General features: G+C 48.2%; 1 pseudogene; it reads left to right on the plus strand.

Moving 5' to 3' along the window:
• The first annotated feature begins 17,777 nt into the window (after positions 1–17,777).
• On the plus strand, positions 17,778–20,614 carry LOC124103948 (ubiquitin-conjugating enzyme E2 G1-like; annotated as a pseudogene).
• Positions 20,615–21,803: the final 1,189 nt, after the last annotated feature.

The raw sequence follows: 21,803 nt of genomic DNA on the forward strand, positions 1-21,803 counted from the left end.
ATTCAGGTTACAGCCTGGGTCCAAATGGTTTCTTGGATACAATACCAAAGGCACAGGCAACAAAAGAAAAAAATAGACAAATCTAACTTCATCAACATTAAAAAACCTCCCTTTTGCACGTCAAATGTCATTAGCAATAGAGAAAAAAACATGCAGTGAACAGAGTGGGAGGAATTATTTGCAAATCTCACGTCTCAGGGAATCGTATCCAGAACATATAAAGAATTCCTAAAATTCAAGCACAACAAAACTGGATTCAAAAGTTGATAAATAGACATTTTTTTTCCAAAGAAGATTCACAGGTGACCAGGAGAGTACTTTTAAACTATATTCCTACTAACGGATGTTAAATTTTTTCTTTTACCTATTGTGATGGTGGCAAAATAATCAGTATAATATCCATTGCTATTAAAAGACTGTACTAACTTATATAACAAACAGATATTAGAACCTTCAAATTATTGCTAATTTGGTAAGTTCCTAGTCTCTGCTCTTAAGGAGAAGAGATGGTAAGCCTATTTGACTATGATGATGAATATCACAAAGGGAAAGTACGGAGAGTTGTCAGTGTGAATATATTGGCTGGGACAACTTAAAAGAGGCTTTCATGTAGAGGTGATACTGAGTTTTTGCATGAACTGCTAGGCTGGATTTGCTAGTTGAAAGGTTAAAGGAGTTCCATATCTGAAATTTTAATAAATTCTGCCCACATGTCCTTCAAAAGGTTGTACTAATTTACAATTACATGCAAAAAAATACAGACTTGCACTCATTTCTCCATATTGCCATTAATACTGGTCAGAATTTGTTTATACATTATCTGGCCTCAAATGTCAGTCATGCCAACGTAAAGAAACCTAGGAAAAGGAAAGAGCAAAATCCTGACAGTCGGACATCCCTAGGTTCAAATCCTAGATCATCCATGACAGGTCACTCCAATCTCAGTCATCTTCGTCTTCTGTAGCTTTTGATTACTAGATAAGAAAATGGATATGAACTCGGAGCATGGGCACTGAGGACAGGTGTGTATTAGCAGCAGGCAATATTGTCATTGTCACACACTGCGGTGGGAGGGAAGGTTTCCTATACCTGGGGCTGTGGCCATGGTAGCAGACAGCAGCTGTGGAAATGTGAAGCAGAACAGGGACAGTGACCCAGGTCCAGAGGGAATGTGCACCTCATGGATTCTTTGCCATCTCATGTGCTTTTTCACTTTCTTGATCAAATTTTCCATGAGGCCATTTGTTTTATGGTCTTGTAGAAGTTTTTGTTCTTTGCACTCAGAGCCTCTCTGCCAGCCATGTAGATGTTCCCTCCTGGTTCTGTTGGCCTGGATTGTGCTCTGTGTTTGGTCTACAGGACAGAATTGCTTACCACAATAGAAATACTTTAATCTCTTCCTTTTTGCCTTCTGCTTTCCTTTTAATACTTAGAAAGACTTCTTCCATCCATTATCCTCCTATCACACATTGTTTCTTTTTAAAATCTGTGTCTATTTTGGGTCACTTTTTTTTTTTTTTTTTTTTTTTAATTTTTTATTGTGGGTTGTTCAAAACATTACAAATTTCTTGACATATCATATTCCACACTTTGATTCTAGTGGGTTATGAACTCCCACCTTCACCCCATACACAGATTGCAGATTCACATCAGTTACACATCCATTGATTTACAAATTGCCATACTAGTGTCTGTTGTGCTCCGCTGCCTTTCCCATCATCCACCCTATTTTGGGTCACTTTTAATGGGTTGATTTTTCCTCCTTATTGTGGGTCATTTTTTTTTCTTCTTCATATGCCAAGTTTAGATTAGAGGCCAGACATTGTGAATATTTCCTTGATGAGGGCACAATTTCTCCTTCTGGTGGTCCCTGGTCCTGGATTGATCCCTCACATAAATCCCTGGGCTGTTCAGACAGCAGATCTGAGTTGGTTCCTCTCCACAGCGCTCCATCACAGCTCTCTGACCCTGTTGGTCTCCCTGGATGCTCATCTCCATCTCCTGACTCAGGGAGCTCTGCAGGTGTGTCTAGGAGCGCTGCAGGATGGATGCTCTCTGTGGCAGTAAGCTGGGGCAGTTGCGGGGCTTTGCTGCTTGCATTCCCATCTCTCAGGGACCGCTGCCCTCTGCTCCCCAGTGCTTAGTTTTGAGGGCCATTGTTTTATCTTGAACTTGCTTTTGAACCTTCTCCTTGAACTTTCTCTTTAGTATCTTAGGACTATTCATATTCTGTCTTCCCTTTATAGTGCAAAAACCATTTGCTATAATTCAGGACTAATTCCTCACACAGGTAGATGGGGAGAAAGTCTAAGGTTCAGAGCACCATTGCCCAAGTGACTCCTTCTGACACTTGAGAGTGAGCATTCAGCCAAAGGCTGAATCCCGGAGCTTTGTCTTGGCTTTAGGATGTAGTTCTGGGACCTTGAACAAGCCCCTCCTTTCTCAGGGTTTCAGTTGTCTAAAGAGTGAGGTCTGGGGTTGAGCCTCCTGGGAACCTTGAGCTTTAACATCTTACATGCTGTGTATGATTTTCTGCAATGTCTTCCCTAGAAGGACTCTGGTTGGTTTAATCCTAACAAAGTCACTATTACCGATCAGACTAAGTTATGTGGTCCTTCTATCTAGGGCCATGGGTCTACCCTGGCTTCCAAGGGGTGAACCCATTTTGCTGGTTTTACTCACCCTGGGGTCTGACTGTTACTTCTGTATCCAGATTCTCAGGGACTTCCCTCACTAAGGATGGTCTCTGAGCACCAACTCCTGTCCCTGCCAATCTCCTCATGTGTCTCCCCACTCTCCTCTTTGTTGGCTCCACGCATCAGCTGAGACAGTCAGTTACTAAGGGCTGAGGACACCTACCTGGTTTTTGGTAAGAAATTAGGGCCAGGAATTCTGGACCAGGAGAAGCCTTTAGCCACCAAGCAGGAAGTTATGAATCAGCCTGCATGCAGCATGCTGCCCCAGTATCTAGACCCACGATGTAGACGCACCAGCACAAGCCTCCTGCCCTGCTCCCTGTGTTCAGGGTTGAAAGGTGGAAGACATGGGCCCTTATGTGCTCTGACCCATTTCTCAGGGCAAAATTAGAATCCATTCCTTTCTGACTTTTGGACTCTGAGTTACGCCCTCAAGAGCCAAAGAAATGTGCAAGCAGAAAGAATGAACTCCAGTTCTGCTAGCAGGTGAGTGTCTACACAAGTACAAAACCAGATTATAAATTCACATATATTAGTTGAACCCACTTATGTTAAAAATATGGGCATATATGCATTATTTCTCAGGTTAGGTCATGGAAAGACTCTCAATTTCTGCTCTGTATACTGTCTTTTTTTTTAAAAAAAATGTTACAGTGAACATATATTACCTTTATAATAAACAGAAACAATAATGATATTGGAAAAGAATCTTGATCTTTGGGTTGCATTAACCAAAAGCCATCAGATTCCTCAGGAAGGTGACACATTTGCCATTATCACTTGCCAGCATGCTCCAACTCCCAGGAACCCAGGAAACCCTCCCTGTGGTCCAGCTCTCTCGTTGCACCACTGGTAAGAAGTGGCCGCTGTCTCAGAGGGGCTCATGGCACATTGTGCACAAAAACGTCTGGGCCTGCTTTGGCTCCCGATTCTGTCCTAGTGGGTTGGGCGACCTTAGGCAAACTGCTCTCAGACTCAGTTTTCTAATTTATAAAATGAAAATGATAATAGCTTACGGAGAAGGTTTCTCTATTAGCAAACTTTTACGTGAGTGTCGGGATTGGAGGATGCAGCTATGAATGAGGCAGAGGCTGCTCCTGCCTCTCAGAGCTTAGTGTTCAGAGTGTGGAGGGTGGTTACCTTTGGTCTTCTGTCATGATCCCTGTTGTCCCCTCCTCTCACTGCCACACTCAAGCTAGTCTGCAATCAAGGGAGTCTAATGGGGGCTCCCTGGCACCATAGGCTCCATCTCCCTGAGGGTGATTTCCCAGTGCAGCCACAGCCCCATCAATCATGGCTCTCCCTCCTCCAGTCACAAACGATGGGTCCAGGAATAGGCATGTGGCCCAAGGGATGTCACCCCGAGGAAGAAGGATGCAGAGCCAGCCAGCGATGGAATCCTGGCATTCATGGTTGGTTTCTGGGCCATACTTCAGATACAGGAGTGTGTGCTAAACATGTACCCCACAGATGTGATGCAGATAGCCCAGACTTGCGCTGTGACTCTCCAGAATCCTGGTGCTTTCAAATGCCATCGAAGATTTCTTGAGAAACAAATTCCATTCGGAGACATTGAATAGTCTATTTCAAATCCTTTCTGAAATACAAAACAGAAAATGATATACTCCTATAGTTCATTCTGATTGACTCACGGAAGCAAATTGCATAAGCATGCAACGCACTTTGAAGCAACCTGAGGTTGGTAGTGATCCAGTTCAGGGACGCTCTGACTGGTGGCCTCGCTCTCTTTTCTGCCCTCACATCCTCTTCCTCTACCTAATGGGGTAAGCTTTAGAGACAGCAAAGAGGTGGATGGGTGTTTTAGCTTGCACATCTTCTCCCTAGTACCCCCTAGTGTGTGTCACAGTCCCTAGTTTCTTTACCAGAACAGAGTGTTGGACAGTGTCCCTCACTGGCATGTAAACATATCTGGTAAAGTGTAGCATTTATACAACAGGATCCATCTGTTCTCTGCAGGTAGCTGTAAGGAGAGAGAGTCCTGCTGGGAAGTGGCCCTCCAAGTGTGAGTGTCGACTTTGTATGGTTGGTTACGCCCATAATTGTCACTCACTGCCAACCAGAGGCACAGCCTCATAGTAGCTGAGCTGGAAGGTATCCAACCAGGGGCTGCCCAGAGTTTCTGTTTTCTGTGGGGACTCAGGGGTTCTGCCAAGCACCAGCCAAAGCTGTGACCTTGCTTCAACCTGAAGAGCTACACACACTCATCCCCTGTGTCAGGCCTTCTGAAGACGCTTCTCTGCGGCCAAGGAAAAGCCAAAGGAATCCCCACATCCACATCCTCAGATATCCTACAGGTCCCAAACATGACGGTGGGGAGTGAAGCAGATCTCTTCAAAGTCACAACATGAACCGAAAAGGGGACAAGGGGAGGTTTCACTGAGCTCCCAGGTAAACAGACTGTGACTCACCTGTCCTGGCACTGGGATGGGTCGCTCCACCCAGGCTGGGTTGGATGGTGCTACCTAGAGAATCCTGAAGTCACTCTTCACCTTTGAGCTTGGTCTTTATTTGTTGGGGTCTCGGACCTGAGCACACATAGGGTCCTTCAAGCCTTTGGTTTGTGGGGATCCACATTTTTTTTTTGGTAAATCACATTAAACTATTATTGCCCTTTGCTCAATGCCTGCCAGGGGGCCTCTTTGGGGAGACTGTGTATGTATGTAAGTATGTATCTATTATCTATCTATGTATCTATCCATCTATCCTCCATATATTTGGATGCTGGGGATTGAACCCAGGGCCTGGTGCATGCCAAGTACACACTCTACCAGTAAGCTGCAGCCCAGTCCTCTGAGTGTTTCTTAGTGGTGACATTGTTGAAACCCAGGGCAACTGGAAGCCTTTCAGAAGCTCAAGGGATACACTCATTTGGTTTATTTTGGATGGGAAGTAAAAGGCCTGTGAGCCCTCCAGGCAGCAAAGCCAGTGTTGTGTGTGTGACCCCCAGCTCCACCAGAACCTACTTACTTCTTGCCGTAACCAGCTCTTTCCTACCCACAGATTGTTCACCGGATTTCCAGAAATGAGAAAAGCCAGTGACACCAGAAGCCATAGTCATCAGCACTGGGGAGGGCCCAAGCAGGAGCCCTGGCAGGAGCCTGTGGGTCTGATGGGAAGCCCCTGGATGAAGAGGGAGGAGGCCCACCCTGAGCCGGGCTTGGGTAGAACTTAGCCTGGGCATGGACAGGTTATGGGCCATCCGACATCCATGGTTTCCTCCCTTTTAAAAGAAGAAGGGGAATTTTATGTCTCTTAGGGCCCAGTCTCCACCCAGGCAGCCGTCAGAACCCTCTGCTGCACCTGCACAAAACAGCCCTTGGGCAGGAATTGCCCCAGCAGGGGACCAGCACCCGTCCTTCAGCACTTTCCTCCAGTGACTACAACAGTCGCAATGTCCTTGTGTGCTTTCACATGCCTTTGTGCATTTCTAAGATGGAAAATGCACACTTTTTCAGTGTTAGCATTTTGAAGTCAAGTTGGGTCTCACGATTGCTGTAAATGATTGCTGTGTTCTCGCTCCCCACCATCCTCCCCCTCAAAATGCGTAGCCAGCTGGGCATCTTGCACTCCATGGTATTCTTAAATTAAGGAAACACTTCATCTCATCACCAACTTTCCAAGTGGGCAACATGTGAGTTTTTACCAATCTTCACAGAACAAAGATGGACTCGTGTGGCCAGGCTTATTGGCCCTTGATCTATTTATTCAACTAATGCCAGTCAAGAGTATCTTCCATATGAAAGGTCTGGACTAGATTTGGGGGGTTGCAGAGAAGGGTTGGGACCTCAGGAGCTCATAGGGTTGTGGGGCATTGTAGAAAGGAGCAGCTAGCCACAGCCATGGCTGGACCAAACTCTGGCTCTAGAAGCCTCTCTGGGAGCCGTGGGGGAGGAGGGATTAGGCCACTTGACTGGGAAAGGCTTTGTGGAGGCAGCAGGGTTCAGAGGGAGCTGTGGAGGCTGAGTGGGAGTCCACACAGGTGCTGAGCCTCTTGAGTCTCCTTCCTCCCGTGAAGAATGGAAGACTACTTTGGGCATGAGGTAAGATGATATTGGCCAAGAGTGAGCACAGGTTGATGCCCAAGCCTCTTTGGAATTGGGTAGAACTCAGGATGGAAATTATCTCGTGGGAAGGAAGAGCCAAATGGCCTGACCCTACATGGGTCCAGAGTAGGTGGAGAGGCTGGTGGTGGGAAGCTGCCCTGTGATCACTCTTTGGGTTACAACATTCTGTAGGTTCTTTGGGATGAGCAGGATGGATCCACTCCACCCTCCTTCCCTTGGCCTGCTTTTCTCTGTATCCCAAGTGCATGTTGTCATCTGAGGGTCAATGTCCTGTAGAGAGCAGACTTGGCCTCTGGGATGTAAGCCCAGGCTGCCACTGTGTTTGTCCAGCAAACATGCTGGGGACATTTGTCAGTGCCACTGCTGGCCCTGCACATAGTAGAGCAGACATAGCTCTATTCTTAGCACAGGGTGCACACTGGACGACTTTCGAGGGCTAATCCTTTGGAGGACAAACACACACAGCATCTGTACCAGGCAAAAGCCACCAACCTCCCTTGTGTGAGGCAAGTTCCCTCAGAATTGGGGTTCTGGAGCTGAGGTTTGGAAGATGAGCAGAAGCAGTTCAGCCACAGAGAGTGCAGAGAAGGAGGCCGTGTGTTTTAAGCAGTGGGCAGAGCCCCAGTGGCACTCCATTGCAGGAGCAGACTCAGGGGGTCCTGGTGAGAGCTGCAAGATAAAGGAGCCGCTGGGGAGAGAGGCAATAAATGGGGGCCTCGGCAGCAGGGCCTCAGAAGCCCTATCTAGGATTTGGGGCTTTCCTCCAGGGATGATGGGAAATCATTGCCTAATGTTATGGCAAAATAACAACAAAAAATCCACCATGCTAACCATTTTTAGGTGCACTGTTCAATGGCATTAAGTAAATAGTTCACATTACTGTGCAAACACCTCCACCCTCCATCTGAGATCATTTTTCCTCTTCCCAAACTGAAGCTCTGTGCCCACTGAGCACTAATTGCCTGTTCCTCCTTCCCCAGCCCCTAGAAACCTCTAGTCTGCTTTCTGACTCTATGAGGGGCCTCCTATGAATGAAATTGTACAGTATTTGTCCTTTTATGATTGGCTTCTTTCACTTAGCATGAGGTCTAGAGGGTTTATCTGTGTCACAGAATGTAGCTGAGTCTCTGTCCTTTGAAGGTTGAATTGTGTTTCACTCACCATACACACCACATTTGGTTCATCCAGTCATCCACTTGGACAGCTATGACAAGGGTTTAAGAAAGAGAGTAACACAGTCCCACTCTGTTTTGGAAAGATCCCTGGTTGCACTGTGGAGACTGATTTGGAAGAGATGTCAGGAGAAGTGGGGAGCCCAGGTAGGAGGTAACTGCCTGCGTCTACCACAGGAGGCCAGCTGGAGGTTGAGTGGGGGAGGTGGAAGCTTGCACAGCTCCATCGTGGAAGGAATAAAAGAGTTGCCTCTGGTGTGGAGGGTGATAGAGGGAGAGGAGTGGGTGAGGGTCTTCCAGGTGGACCAGGCTGCCGTTTCCCAGGGACAAGTGGAACCTTGGCTGGGTGGAGCCTGAGAAGTGCACGGGCCACCTGGGCAGGGCCATGTAAATCTGGAGCTCAGGGCTAAGCCGGAGGCTCAGAGGGGACAGTCTCCAGTCCTGAGGAGGGTCAAGGGGTGCAGGAAGCTCCCCAGAGCCAGGGTGCACAGTAAAAAGCCAGAGGGCCAAAGAATATCCCTGAGTGGCTGCAATGTCAGCGTGTCACCAGGAGGGCCCAACCAGAGCAGAGTGGGGGTGTGAAAGCTGACGGGGGAACAAGCACATTGGCAAGAAAGTGTTCCATGGGATGGGGGGGGGCAGAAGAGCGCTCACGGACATTAGCACCTCAGAACTTACTCCAGTGGGTGCGGGGTGTGCACATTCACGAGAGCAGGGGGAGTGGAGGAACTGCAGAAACCGAGACCACAGGTTCCCCGCTACATGCTCTTGGTCTCGCTGTCCAACTTCTCTGAGCCTTTATTTCCTAATCTCCACATTGATACATAGACGCTCAAATGACACCCAACAGCTCATACTAGTTGTGCATTCGGTGGTGGTGAGCGGGAGTTGGCGTATGACTGCCAGAGACCAGGCAACGTCCTGTCCACACATCGTGACCTTCTCCCCCCAGGGTTGTGCCTGTGTTCTCCCTATTCTATGGCAATTCAGCAGCAAAGGAGCTTGAGGACTTGGCGAACATCACCTCCAACTTTTGTGCCCAGAACTCTTAAGGATGGGGGATCCATGTCACAGGACTCAGAGAGGATGCCTTTGCTAAAAGCACTGGTGGTGTGGATGTCTGGTAGGTAACTAAAAGCAGAATAAAGCTTGGCATCTCTGCCTTCAACTTGTTTCTGTCTTCAGATTCTAGCTAACTCAGCACAGAGCATGTTAACCATTTAAAATTGTTCATGTGAAAACTGGTAATACAAGGTGTATTAGCCCTAAATTTTCCAAATTTCATCCCCTTTCAAGACCTGAGAACACCAAGATAAGAGTAACTGAGATAGTCTCATTGTTTTCAGGGATGCCTAACACCAGCTTTTAAAAGTGTCACTCCAGACCCTAAAGTGGCACCTAAAAGTCTCCAGTCATTGCCTTATACCTTCAGGGAACAGTGGAGTCTTGCAGGCAGATCACCCATTCTGGGACTCCCCCCAAAAGTGGCAGATAGTCCCATGAATAGATGGCTCCTTAGTAGTAGCATCTTCCCATGGGAACCAAATTGCCCTCTTCCAGGATCACAGGCCTGATAGATGAATATCCTGAGCAGCAAACAGAGACTACCCTGCAGCCACATGAGGACATCCTCAGGGGCACCTGGCAGAACCCGCAATGAGATAGTGATCGGCAGACCCACAACCTGGCCAAGATAATTTGATTATGGATATCTCTCACCCCAAGCCCCAGTTCTTCCTCTGTTTAAACCTAGAGCTCATGTCAACACCCTGGAGAAATAACTGAGATGCTTGATTTCACTCTGCCCTCCCAACAGGCCTTTATTGGTTGAAATTTCTTTCCTGCATGTTACATTACTTTTCTATTTGTTGTTTGGGGCGAGTGGCCAACTCTGACTTGTTAGGGTCCCCAGAGTCAGTCCTGTGGCCTAGGACTGCAGGAACATTGGGGCATAGCAAGAAGGGCTAACATCTGCTGCAGAGATGAAATGTCTATTTCAGATACATTTAGTCACCTTCTGGCAGGAGAGAGGATGCCTGGGGTCAGGAGACCTGGGCTCTTGGCTCAGCTTTGAGGACAGGCCTTATAGCTCTGGCAAGCTACTGTTTTTCACCCCTGAAATTTCTAACCTGTGACGTGGAGTTGTCTTCAGCTAGATAATTCTGGAATGTACTTCCTCGTTGCAGGTGTGTCTATATTGCAAAAAAGTCTCTACTGGAGAAGATTGTTGTCATCTTCAGGTAAAGAGACCATTCTCCAAGCCAAACACTTGAACAGCTATTGCCACAGTCAATTCCCAAAACTACTCTGTGAGCTGGGTACTGTTAATCCCACTTAATGCCCAGTGACACGTTGGTTTCAGAGGTGAGTGACTGCCTCCAGTGGGAAAGTGTTTGCACCAGGTGGTTGTAAGCTGTGTTTGGTTGGGAATTATGAATTGGAACTGTACGTGATGACTGGCTCTTCCTGGAAAAGGCATCAGTCAACCAACCAGAGCCTGGAAAACTCTTTGCTGTTCTGGAGGAAATCTCAAACCCCTCCTGGCATGGTCCCACTGCTGCCTCCCTGTCTTTCCACCTTTGGGCACTCTGCCTGGAGGCCCTGTCCTCATCTCTCAGGTGAAACTCTGTCTGTCAAGGTCTGTGAACCTTCCTGACTCCCCACGGACGTGACATTTTCCTCCTTTTGAATCTTTATTGTATTTTGAACTTCTCTTCGGCTTTGGATTATAGGAACTCCTTTCTTATTACCTTTGTCCTGGAACAGAAAGGTGAGGTATTCTTTGGATTTCTTACAAACTAAACCTGTGATGATAGTTGGCACAAAACCAAAGCTTGGCAGCTACTTGTGACTTCAGAGGCACCTGTCTTCACCGGTCCCAGTCTTACTCGTGCACTCATAGGGTGAGGAGCTGGTTGTGGGGGTCTGTGCCAGGTCTCCTGCTAGGTGTAGTCTTCCAGCGATGAGCAAGATGCTTCGCTGACTGCAGCTTGGAAAAATCATCCACAAGTGCCCCTTGTTTCTTGAGCAGTGCCCTCTAGCAGCCGTCTGTGTGGCCACCAGCCCGGCTTGTTTGCTCAGCCTGTGTAAGCTCGGTAGGTCCAAGCTCTCCTGTGGCCACTGAAGGTGATCCAGGGCCCCACTTCTCCATTGACAGATGGGGAAACAGTTCAGCAGTGTGGACTGATTTGCCTGAGGCCTCACGGTTCTGCAGTGTGGATGCTGCATCTCTGGCTTTTGGCCCCAGGGTATTTCCACGAGTGTGGGGAGGAGAGGAGGAAAAGGTGATGAGTAGCAGGGTAGGAAGGGGGTGGGGGGAGAAGGACCCTCACAGGGGGAAGTGGTGGCCTTTGTGTCTGAAATGCTGCTCCTGGAGCTCAGTCAGGCTGTCGACATGAAGGCTGAGTGCAGGCCAGGCCTTGGCCAGGACAGGTCCTCTGAGCCGAGCATCGCGAGCAGGCAGGAGGCAGGCCTTGCCCCAATCTGCACAGAATCCTGTCCAGCCTCCACCTACAGACTTAGAAACTACAGGTCTCGGGTTCAAGCTGGAGGTTCATGCTCTGGGGAGTCACAGTTGGAAAATGCTGAGACTACGTGTCCAGGTGGAAAAAAGGAACTGGTATTGGCCCCTCAAGGAGAAGGTTCTATTTCGGGAGAGAGCGAGGAGAGCCTCAGGTTTATCACTTCCACGATGCGTGTTCAGAATCAAAATGGGTTTTGTTTTTTGAATATTGAGGTGGAGCATTTCAGAATGGCAATGAAACAGCTCTTGTAGCAGGAAAAGGGGGTGCACGGTCTCCCCCAAGTCCTCTGCACTTCCTCAAGCCAGCCCCACCCCAGTGGGCTGTGCCCTGCCTGCTGGCCTCAGCAGGCCAGGCTGGGTGCGGGGCCAGGGTCCCTGGGAGCTTGGAAAGTCTTTGCAGCAAACACGCTGGCTGTGGGCCAGGCTTTCTAGTCATGGTGACACCTGTGCTGCCTATGCAAGTGGCACGTGCTGCTGCGCACTCACAGCCATGCTAGAGGACTAGGCTCCAGTCTCTAACGAGGGCCAAGGCACCAAGTCCTTTCCTGGGCTCGTTTATCAAGAGATGGGTTGGCACCGGAGTCATTCCTGCGTCTTTACCCACTCTGCATTTGCATCTAGGATTCAGGACAGAGAGTGTCAAGCATCCTGGAACCGCTACCCATCCTGACTTGGGGCATGGGGTGTGGCAGCTCTGTTCAGCAGAGTGGGCCTCCAGACGTGGGGGCTGAAGTCCCTGTTACTTGCCCCGAGGAACTTGGTGGCTTTGGGCCGGTCACTTACTCCCTAGCACCCAGCCTAGCGTGTGTGAAATGGTGGCAAGAAGAGCACCTACTGGGTAAGCTGCATGAGGACTGAATGCTGTTAAGTGGTGCTGCTGGAGGGACACTAAGTCCCTTCCAGCCCCTCAGCCTCCTTGAAGGTGGGGCTTCATCTGAGACAACTTTGGATTCCTCCTACCTGTACACAGTATGGCCCACACTGGGCTCCCAGCAATGTCCCCTGAGCTGAGGCTTGTGACTCCAAAGTACCCACCCCGTCCCTTCTAAAATCAATATACGCACATGTCCCCAAGTGATCAATGAGCTCTAAGTTGGTCATAAATGTAAAGTACGTGGATCATGACGACTTAGACTGGGTATCTCATCTAACACAGTGCTCCATGCGTGGCCTGTGCAAGGTGGCCCTCCTCGGCTTGCTGGTCCACTTCCCAGGGACTGTTTGTCCTCAGGCTCTTCACTCTGAAGAGAAGTAGTGACAGGGCTGAGGTTATGTGGTGGAGGACAGAGTAATGAGTTAACGCACAAAAAACCCTCAGAATAGTTTACAGGGTGCTCTAAGTGCTCAATGAGTGGGGCTAAGACCGTGCTCTGGGAAACGGAAAGTTGCTATCCAATATATCCTGCTTAATGAGCATTAAAAATCTTGTTTGTAGCAGATTTAACTGAACTATTCTTAAAATCTTATTTCTTAAATTGACAAGTAATCTTATACACTTAGGATGCTGCATGGCATTTTGAAATAGGTGTACCTGGTGAGATGGTGAACTCGAGCTAATCAGCAGGTTCATTAACTCAGATCCTTACCATTGTTTCATGATGAGAGCACTTGAAATCTACTCTTTAAGCAATTTTCAAGCACATAACACATTGTTAGTAACTCTGTCACCACATTGCACCATAGATCTCCTGAGCCCTGTCCCCCGAACTGAAATTTTGTACCTTTTGACTCTCTCCCCTCCCAGTCTGCCCCCACCCCAGCTTCTTGCACTGAGTCAGAACAGTGCTGTTAGCTGGGATCAGTGCTGCCTCCCAGGGAGCACCTGGCAGTGTCTGGAGACGTTGGCTGCCTTACTGGTGGGGAGATGCACTGGCTTCTGTTGGGTGGGGCTCAGGGATGCTGCTAGTCACACTCGGATGCAGGACAGCCTCCTGTGACCAAGAATTCTCTGCCCAAAGTGTCAATAGAGCAGAGGTTGAGAAGCCTGGGAGAGAAGGCAGGTTGTGCATTTTGGTTTGATACACTTTATGACCCCATTTCAATGGGTGTCTCGACCTCGTAAGCTGCCACCTGTGCCTCGGTTCTGGCAGAATGTCCTCAGTGTGTCACTGGGCAGAACAATGGGATTTCTCGTAGGCTTGATCTTATCACAATGATGATAATGGAGCCGGCTGCACAGATCTCTTTCCTTTTACTCATTTGGCAAACAGCTGCCGAGCCTCTGCCCTGTGCCTGGCTGTGCCTGTGGGTTTTAGAGAGGAATGGAGATGAACCTACAGATGGCCCTGAGGGCAAACAAAGGCCTGCCCACCACAGAGGGAGATAAGGACAGGTGGAGGCTCTGTGCACAATGCTCTGCCCTCCTTCAGAAGCTAAGCACAACAACCAAGTTTCACAAATAAAATGGATGACAGTCACATGTATTTACATGGGCTGTGCTGCTTAGGAGGCTGTGTGAGCTGGTAACAGTGCCCTCGTGTTTACACGAATATGCTGTGTGCTACGGAGCTGTGCAGCCCAGCCCTTTTGACAGGCTCTTGCTAAGTTGCCCCCATCTCTCCCTTTATGTTCATCTTATCTGATACAAGGAAGGCTCAGGAGGAAGGGCCCTGTTCATTCTGTGGTGCTCAGACCCTGTGAGAGGAAGCAGAGCAGAGGCCCTGGGGTTGTGGCCAGGAAGCTGAGCTGGTGCAAAGGGGAGGCCTGGAGGGCTGTCCTCAGGACTGCGGCCCTGCATCCCAGAAGTCACCCCTTCAGGGACCTACAGCCTGCGTGGGGAGGCCAAGCCCACAAGGGAGGCTGAGAAACCTCCGCTCACTTCACTAACGCTCTCCACGTCTCTCAAGAGTCCCTCACATCGGCAAACTCCAGGCGCACACCAGAGAGGAGTAAGGAATGGCCGTGGGGACCTCCTCCTGATCCCGCAGCCAGGAGGGGCAACCAGTCAGTGCCTCTGAACGAATGGGCGAATGAACGGGGAACCATGGATATCTAAACTGGGTGAAATGATCTGCAAATCCTAAAGGCGATGATTTTCAACAACTATCACTTTGGCTATGTTAAGAGATAAGCAATGGTGCATGTCTGTGATCCCAGCAACTCAGGAGGCTGAGGCAGGCAAGTTTGAGGCCAGCCCCTCGGCAACTTAGCAAGAGCCTAAGATGAACATAAAGGGAGAGATGGGGTGGACGAACCCACAAACCCTGCGTGCGCGCGTGTATGTGAAATATGGTGTCGGGCAGGGAAAAGTGTGTGGACAACATAAGCAGGACAAGAGGAGGGGGCCTGGTGTGGAGGGGGAATGGTCACGTGCATCTCGGAGCAGGGGCTGAGCAGATCCTTGACAGAGCGGGGAGGGAGTTCGGAAGGCTGAGGGGAGAGCTTGAAGATCAGCCCCAGAGTAACAGCATACAGACCCACACGCATGCACACAAGACACCTGTGCCCACGTGAACACACTCTCTGAGTGTGCCTGGGTGTGCACACACAGGCGCACACCAGCACGGCTGCCGCTTCCCTTATCCTCAGCTTGGTCTCAGCATTAGGCTTCACTGGTGCTGCCGGCCTGTCCTCCACCCAGGGGACCCAGCAAGGTGCTCAGGACGGGACCCTGGGGAGGGAGGGAACAAGGTCTGGGCCAGCTGCTACAGATGGGCCTAGAGGACGCATCCTGAGATGAGGCGGGGGCTTGGAAAGGAGTGCGGTGGACGCACAGGCCCAAGGGGGAGGAGGGAGGGCCCGACGGAGCCCACGGTTCTCCCTGGCCCAGCACGCCCTCCCGCTAAGCAGCCACAGCGGGCATCCAAGGACCAAGCCGTGGCTCCAAGGATGGCCACTCCTGCATGTCCTCCAGCTGTCCTGGACACTGCTGGCCACTGGCTGGAATTCCCACAAATATAAAGCCTCCTCCGCCCTTCCTGACAGGGAGGGCACAGCTCTTGGTGAATTCCAGCCCAAGGGGGTGAGTGGAGGGCCTGCAGAAGGGAGCAGGCGGGTGCAAGAACTTCGCTTCCCTATGTCTGTGGCTCCCCAGGTGAACGAGGGTGACAGAGGCCTCACTGGGGTGCTGTGCAGACCCATGAGCTAAGGCCCGGCCACGTCTGAGGTCTCCTTCCCTTCGGCCAGGCCCAGGGCCATGGCAGCGCAGGAATCCTGGGCCTGTATGTCAAGCAGAGTGAGTTCCCCATGCTGTGTGGATACCTGGGACTTAAGCGTGTTTTCTCCAACAACACCCTCTCTGTAAAACAATACCCTCTTGTTTTGGTTCCACAATTTCTGCTGAAAGCCACCTATCACTTTGGTCAGGCGAATTGTTTCTTTTTTCTTTCTTTCTTTTCTTTCTTTTTTTTTTCTACCAGGGATTAAACTCAGGGGCACTGGATCACTGAGCCACACCCCAACCCTAATTTGTATTTTATTTAGAGACAGGATCTCACTGAGTTGCTTAGCGTCTTGCTGTTGGGATTATATGTGTGTGCCACCATGCCTGGCTGTCTCATGATTTTTTACTAAGAACTCCTAGTTATTGAGTTCTCTACTAGATACCACAGGAATTCGAAGATGAGCAGATGTGGCCTCCACACCGTCATCAGGAGATAGACATACACAGCCTCCTGTAGGGCCCATTAGACTGGCTCCTGCTTCTGCGTCTGGTTAGCTCAAGTAACCTCTTAGGGCACTCACAAACCCGGACAACAAAAACATTCAAAGTGTTTTTTTCAATTAAAAAATTAAATGAAAATATGAGAAGCAACAAATTATGGAAAAAATATTATGAGTCCTACAATCTATCAGTGGCATTGTAATACTGTGAAATATGGTGTCTGGCAGGGAAAAGTGCACAGACTCACTACTATTTCAGAACAATGGTTGATTTTTAAAAAGACTATCATCTTCTATCTATTTATCTATGTATTGATCATGGCTGCAGAAACCTGTGTTTAAACATAACCTTTTAGGAAACCTCTACTTAATTTCTCCCCACCAGAGAGACTCTATGGAACATAGTTTGAAAACCACTTTCTTAGCTGGCCTTGTTAACAATGCCAAGTGGTTAAAAACTGCATCTAGGAACCGTGGTTTTGTTAGTGTTTCCTGAACCACTTGCTCAAAGCCTTATGCACTTTACCTTTAGAATATGACTTTAAATTTTTTGAAAAGACACTCCAGTCAGGGGCCCCAACTCTCTTCTTGGGGCTGTTCTTCTATTCGAGCAAATGTGACTTTGGTCGCGGTAGAGGTGAAAGCCATGGAGGAGGTCCTCTCCTTTCCCCTCATTTTGTAGAGGAGGCCTGGGAGGGAGGGGGGAAGCCTCGAGTGAGTCCATTCCTTCACTCCCTGCTCCACATTTACTGAGCAGGGGTGTTCCAAGTACTGCATCGGGTGTGTAGAATTGAAAATAAGGGTAAATCGCTGGGCCCTTCCAGAACTTAGTCTAGCCGCAGGAAAAGACACAAGAACAACTGTGGTAGAACGTGCTGTTCTAGAGTGTCTCTGAAGTTGTTGCAGGAGGATTCTTCATTTGGGAGACACTGACTGATTCTCATTAAATGCCAGACTCTGTGCTGGGGACTGCAGTGAGCAAGTCCAAGTCCCCGGAGCTGATGGAGGTTAGAGCCACTTGGGGCGGGAAGATTTAAACAAGTGCTTGGGAATACTGTGGAGCAGAGTTGCATGCACGCACCGTGTTCTTTGTGTGGTCCAGACATATGCTAGGACTTGTTGGGGACAACTTACAAACAGCAGTAGTTGAACACACTTAATCTCTGAAGTTCTCAGGACTGCACAGTTGAGAGCAGGCATGAAGGGTCTGCAGATATGATGGCAGGCCATCCACAGTGAGAGTCATGCATTTGTAGGGAGGAAGTAGGTCTCCGAGGTTACTATGTTCCTCTGTCCTCCAATATTGAGGGTGACATCCACAGGGCTCCGTGAGTGTTGGCCAATAGAGACCTGGCTGAGCCGAGGTGAAGGCAGAGGAATAAATCAAAGAGAGAGAAGGCACTGTCCCAGGGTGGTCCAGAAGCACAGCATGACATGACATGGGAGGGGGCTGAGAGTCATTTCAGGGGGCCATTCGTGAGCCGTTCCAAAGTCTGGAATATTTCCTAAGGACATTGGGATGCTATTGAAGGTTTTGAGAAGGATACGATCCAATTAGATTTTGTTTTAAAAAGAAGTATGGGAAATGGTTGGAGAGGCAGGCCGGGGATATATAGAGAGAGACATTAGGCAGCTCTGGTAGTATTATAGGCTATTACAGGCTTTTAAAAGGCCTTTTTTTTTTTTTCACAGTTTTATCTCCAGAACCCAGGAAAAAGATGCTGGGTGAAGAGCGAATGAACCAACATTTCAATTCCTGCTTTTCGAGGCAGGAACTTGGGGCCCTTCTAGTGGTCATCAGATTGCTGATCAGACGTCTTGTTGGAGTTTCCTGTGACTTGAGGGGACAGGGCTGGAGAGGCCCTCTGCTGGGCCGACGGCTGGCTGAGGCAGAGACAGGAAGTGTAGGTGTTGCTGCTCTCACACATGAAGACGGAGTCATCTGGAACCCTCCCTAACCAGCTCATCTAGAGCTACTGGTTAGTACGAAAACATTACCTGGAAGGAAGGGCGACCTCGTATGTTTTCTGTTTGGGGGAAGGAAGTGTATCTGGAAAAGGTGCTTCAACCTGAACTGTGTGCCGAGCAGGAGTCTCAGTGAGAGCATCACGGTCAGCCTGAGCAAGCCAGGCACAAGTCCAGGAGAGAGGTGGGAAAGTCCTGCAAAAGGGCTATGGCCTTGAGGTGACTGTAAAGGACAGAGGTGTCAGAGTAGCTTCGACAGCCACCGTCACCCTGCTGCCTTGTTGGTCCTGGAGGCTGGAAGGTGGTAGAGGCTTTGAGTTTCTCCATAGGAAGTAATCTGTGTTTAGTTAAGAGGGGATTGAAGACTACAGCTTGCACCCCGGTGGTGTGGAGCTTAGATGTCTGCCAAACCCCCACACGCTAAGGGCTTGGTCGCCAGCCATTGGGAGGTGGTGGGACCTTTAGGTCGTGGGCCTGGTGAAAGGATGTTAGGTCACTGGGTGTGCCGTGAGGGGAATATTCCCTTCTCTCCCTTTTGCTTCCTGGCTATCATAACGTGAACGGCCTTTCCCATCACATGCTCCCCCCATGGTGTTCTGCCTCACCACAGGCCCAAAGGCAACGGGGCCATGGACTGAAATCTCTGAAAACATGCACCAAAATGAATCTTTCTTTCTTATAAGTTTACTTTCTCAGGTATTTTGTTACAGCAATGGAAAGCTAAAACACAGCCCTACTCAGACTCTTCTCTCCTACTCGGTGCTATGAGTCTGAATTCCCTTCTCCTGGGATCTGTGGTAAGGACCTAAGGAGGGTAAGTAGAAATTCTAAGTGAAGAAGGCAAGTCACTGAAATGTGTGATAAGAGGCACAAGATGGCTCCCGTGCAGGCAGGGTTTGCCACGCTCCAGGCTGCCATGTGGCAGAAGCACAGGTCACAGGACTGAGACGCGGGCTGGCTACCTGGGCAGACATACCTCTTAATTGCTTTTCTGGTTATCAATCCAGTGAAATGTGAGCCTGGTGCCCTCAGGAGTTTTATCTGTTTTGTCAATCGCTGTATCTCCAGCTCTGAGGAATGTCTGGCACAGACGCCAATCATAAGGAACACACTCATTTACTCAGCTAGACCCTGTCCTGTGAGGAGGTACGGGGCCTGCTTTGAAATTCCTTCCTCTCCACCTCTGCCTGACCAAACTGCATTCATCTTACCGGGTTTCACTACAATCTTCCCATTTTTAGCTGTTTTGTTTTTGGACAATGTTTTTATCAGTGCATTCTAGCTATTCTAAAAAAAACTCCCTTCCTATACACATTTATTCTTTAAACCCCTTCTTACCTGTTGTCAGCACAGAGCTTTGCCCTGGGTGATGCACTGTCTTGCATTAGTTTGCCATTGTTTGGGGTGAATGCACCTTATTTTCCCCATGGACAGCAGCCCTTTGAGGAAGAGGCCATGACTTAGACCTGTAAGCTCTCCTGTCCCAGGGCAAAGAGATGTAAAATCACACAAGCTAACATCCTTTGTTTGGAAAAGTGACCTACACTTTCTTGAGAAGAAGACCACTGGCCTTGTCCGACTGGAGTGGGATAGCCCTCTATGGGGGTGGGTGCCTCCTTAAGGTCTAACTATCTCAAGAGAATTACAAATTGTCACAAAAACACATCCCTGATGTTTGCCTTAGCTGAAAGAAACCAGGCAGCATGGTCCTGGGGATCAGGTGTGGTGGAGGCCGCCAGACCCTGGGCAGCAGGAGCATCTGGGCCCCACGTGGCGAACTCAACAAAAACCCCGTGGAAGACTTTCCAGCAGGTTTAATAGGTGACTACGGGCTCTATCGATGGGAAGTCCTTATTGTTGGTCCTCCAGACACACTTTATGAAGGTGGTGTTCTTAAGGCTCATCTCACTTCCCAAAAGATTATCCCCTCCAGCCTCCTAAAGTGAAATCATTACAGAAATCTGGCATCCAAATGTTGATAAAAATGGTGACGTTTGCATTTCTATTCTTCATGAGCCTGGGGAGGATAAATATGGTTATGAAAAGCCAGAGGAACGCTGGCTTCCTATCCACACTGTGGGAACCACCATGATTAGTGTCATTTCCATGATGGCAGACCCTAATGGAGAGTCACCTGCGAAAGAATGGAGGGAAGACAGAAATGGAGAATTTAAAAGGAAAGTTGCACTCTGTGCAAGAAAAAGCCAAGAGACTGCTTTTGAGTGACATTTATTCAGCAGCTGGTAATTTCACTTATTTCAGGGTCTTCAATTGAGAAACAGGGCACTGTTTTTCCTGCACTCTACCCACCTGTATTGCTGGACTTCCGTTGTAACAAGTTGGCAAAACCCTGGCTGGAACTGGGCTGCAAGAAAACATGCCAGTTATCAATGTTGACAAGAGCCTAACAAGCGCCAGCTTACAGATGATTACGCATTTTGAATTCTAATGAACTGTTTTAACCTTCAGGAAGAATTGTAAAGATGTGTACATAGCACAACATGATCCGGATAATATGTATGCTGTTCATGTACATCCACAAATACACCTTGTACCAAATAATGCTTTCTGATAGTAAATAGAATAAGAATCGTGTAAATTCTAAAAAGATTTTAGCAGGTTTTCTTTCTCTATTCATTGTTTCTTATCAGTTTAAAAAGACTCCTTAAAGTCTTTTCATGTCAGATGAAAAGCAATTAGGATTAAAAGTTTCCATTTAATTTCCTTTAAACCACTGAGGCTTCCTTTAACCCTTGTCACTTACTAAACTTTTGTATCTTCTTTGTTTTGACAGTCCTCTTTGCTTTTATCTCTTCCATCTGCTAGAAAGTTCTCAGATGATTTGGTTCGAATACTGAAATACTTCATAAGCAATTACTTGATTTTTAATGATGACTTCAGAGGAGTGGTCATCACCAGGTGCTTTGTCCCTTTTTGTATTCTAGTTGCACCCATCTCTTGGATTGGATGTAGCAATAACATTTTTCTGGCTGTTGAGAGCTCTTGAACCTAGACATTATCTCAAGAACTTAAAAAAGAAAAAAAAGTGGATTCTAAATTCAACTTACTGAAATTTACCCCAAATAATACAAAATTCTGATTTGGTTTTATTTTTGCCCTTCAGTTGATTAATGTTAAGTTTGGATAAATAAAGCATGCACCACGACGAGGTTCCTACTTCCTGGTTTGCTATTAGGAATGCTATTTGCCCTCATATCCTTCTCCCTAGTCCTTCATATTTCTTTGTCTCTATTCTTCAATACTAGAGATTTTCTCACCTATTGTACAAAGAAATTGCGATGTATATTTTCATGCAATTTGATTTTGGAATTCTGTCACTTTATGTAGTGAGTTCTTCCAAAATATATACTTTTTTCCAATTAAAAAAAAAAAAGAAATCGGGCAGCATTTCCTGAGAACATAGAGCATCTTTCTGCATTCCAGGCTCTGGGTCCATTGTCTGGATGGTAAATGATGTTGATGGTAAATGATGAGGAAAAGAAATGAATTGATCAGTGAAGTTTGGGATGATGTTTTTATGCCCTGGTGTCAACAAAATCACAGGATGAAAAGGTCAAAACTATCTTCAGCGGCTCCCACAGGAAGCTTTCCGGCAGAGGAAGGTATCCTACTCAGACGGTATTGACTATAGTTTCTCACCTTCTCTGTGTTCCATGCTCTGGTATTTGGGCCCTTGATCCTGGAGGGAATTCCTTCCCATGGATCCCTAGAGATTCCCATGGATTCCTAGAGATGGCAA

The sequence above is a fragment of the Marmota monax genome, unplaced genomic scaffold, assembly GCF_021218885.2.
Source record: "Marmota monax isolate L192 unplaced genomic scaffold, Marmota_monax_Labrador192_F-V1.1 WCK01_AAM20220418_F8-fsc00310, whole genome shotgun sequence".
NCBI classification, from domain to species: Eukaryota; Metazoa; Chordata; class Mammalia; order Rodentia; family Sciuridae; genus Marmota; species Marmota monax.